The sequence below is a fragment of the Callospermophilus lateralis genome, unplaced genomic scaffold, assembly GCF_048772815.1.
Source record: "Callospermophilus lateralis isolate mCalLat2 unplaced genomic scaffold, mCalLat2.hap1 Scaffold_1255, whole genome shotgun sequence".
Lineage (NCBI taxonomy): Eukaryota > Metazoa > Chordata > Mammalia > Rodentia > Sciuridae > Callospermophilus > Callospermophilus lateralis.
The window spans coordinates 122,536-125,258 of NW_027512437.1; positions in this window are offsets into that span (position 1 = coordinate 122,536).

A 2,723-nucleotide genomic window follows, 5' to 3' on the forward strand; every position below is an offset into this window, starting at 1 on the left:
TGCTTGGTTTTCAACTGCAGCACTTTCCTCTCTGCTTGCATCATCACATGGCATTAGTCTCTCATGAATGTGCCCCATCTTCATGAGAACAGATGCCCTATTTGGAGAATGGGTCCACCCTGTTCAAAGAGGATACTTTTAATTGCTAAGATCACAATGACTCTCATTTAAAACCCAGTAAAATTTGGAGGTATGGTTTAAGTTCTAACTTAACCATGTTTAGAATTTAAACATGTATTTGTGTGGAAGTAATTTGACCCATAACAGAAATGATTGATTCAAAAGTATACTTTTTCTTTACTTCCTGATGGATCTGTCAAGTGTTATAAAGGAATGCTGAAACCTTCTAGTGTAACAGTAGAATATTTAATTTCTTATTGTAGTTCCTTCCATTTTTTTGTCTATTTTGAATTTTTGTTTCCTGATCTGCTCCTTCTCTTGCCATTCAGAAACAATCATGTTCCAGCACTAATTGAGCCTGTGTGTGTTAAACAACCATCTGCATACACTCTAGACCCATGTCCACAGTTAGGAAGCCCCTGGAGTGTTTCTTCAGCAAACCAATATACTGACAGTTACTCTATATTTCCCTAGATTGCTATCAAGTCATAATAGAGGTGGTACCCGTTGTGGCAGAAGACCAAAAAAATTACATTGTTAAGGTAATGTGACCCTTCTTTCTCTTAGATATAAGTGTTGTTTTCTTCCTTTTAATTCAAATTCCTTCATGAAAATATGACAGTGTTCATTATAGGTGACTCATAGGTGATGGAATTACAACTGCACATCTATTCCCTGTGAGAATGATTCAAGATGACATTCACATATGAGAACAACCATTGTCAAATAATTGTAGTGAGCATTTTCTTCAGTGGCACTTTTCCTTGAGAGAAAAAGAATTTTATGCATGTCATCAAATTGTACCTGAGAAATCCCTCATGCAAAGCTCATGTATTTTCACAAGTGCCTTCTCTGCCTTACTTTGTGATCTTTGCCCCAACTGCTGTTTCCCATCTAGTTATCTAATGTCACCACAGCCAACAGTAGACTTGTGCAAATGATCTCCTGCTCACGCTGTCTTCTTTTCTGTAACTACAGGTAGCCTCTGCAACAAATGAGCAAAGTAAGTATTCTCAACTCCCTAACATGCTGAGCAAAACCTCTGTACTTAGATAGGTCACACATTCCTTCCGGTTTCTATATAAAAAGTTATCCTGGATTTAGATTTTGTTTGGAAATGAGGATAGGCATATGGTGACAAAGTGATAATCCAGTGAAGAATTGTGGCCCACTACCATGATCCTGAAATAGCTGTCTTTTGTGTGGTGTGTATTTATGTGAATGAGCATGGGGTGGTATCTCTGAGCATGTCCATGTGTAATAATTGTGTATGTGTTTGTGAGGCTATGGGAGCTTCTTCAGAAATTCTCTTCTAACATGCCCAGAACAAGCATTAATTTTCTAAAAATAAAAACCCACACTAATGCATGATTTGCTTGATATAATTTTTTCCCACTTCATGACACCCAAATGTAGTTTTGGTTAGTAGGCCCTCTCTGTAGACAGAGATGTTGCTGAGCCAAAAGATCCAGGTTATTCACTCTGTAAGTGAAAGAAGCATTAAGAGTTCAGGAAATTATCCTGGTGGTGATGCTTTGGGTTAGGGAACTGTGTACATCACTTAGTGATATAACACAGTCCAGGTTATTACAATATATTAGTAATAACTAATCTCCTACAGAGATGTGAAATATTTTGCATATTTTAAAGTGGCCTCAGTGGTCATCTCTAGAGAAAAACATACTCCTAAAGGTAAAAAATACAAAAAAAATATATCACACCTGGTTCCAATCTACTGGAAACCCAAAGGCTGTGCTTCCCATTCATTCTTGTTCTTTTTTATTGGTTATTCAAAATATTACAAAGCTCTTGACATATCCTATTTCATGCGTTAGATTCAAGTGGGTTATGAACTCCCATTTTAACCCCAAATACAGATTGCAGAATCACATCAGTTACACATCCACATTTTTACATAATGCCATATTAGTAACTGTTGTATTCTGCTACCTTTCCTATCCTCTACTATACTCCCTCCCCTCCCCTCTCATCTTCGCTCTCTACCCCATCTGTTGTAATCTAATTATTTCTCTGGATTTTATTCCCTTCCCCCTAAAATTATCTTTTTTTTTATTGTTGGTTGTTCAAAACATAACATAGTTCTTGATATATCATATTCCACACTTTGATTCAAGTGGGATAGTAAGGATAGGAAAGGCAGCAGAATACAACAGACACCAGTATGGCAATATATAAATCAACGGAAGTGTAACTGATGTGATTCTGCAATGTGTATACAGGGTAAAAATGGGAGTTCATAACTTAAATTATCTTATATGTAATTTTGTATATCAATGAAGGTCTCTTTCCATTTCCATGCAATTTCCCTTTTCTCTCCCTTTCCCTCCTACCTCATGTCTCTCTATAAAGTTGATCTTTTCCTCCTGCTCTTCCTCCCTGCTCTGTTCATAGTTGTTCTCATTATAACAAAGAAGACATTTGGCCTTTGATTTTTTAGGGATTGGCTAGCTTCACTTAGCATAATCTGCTCTAATGCCATCCATTTCCCGGCCAATTCCATGAATTTGTCATTTTTAGTGCTGCATAATACTCCATTGTGTATAAATTCCACTTTTTTTAATCCCTTCATCTATTGAAGGGCA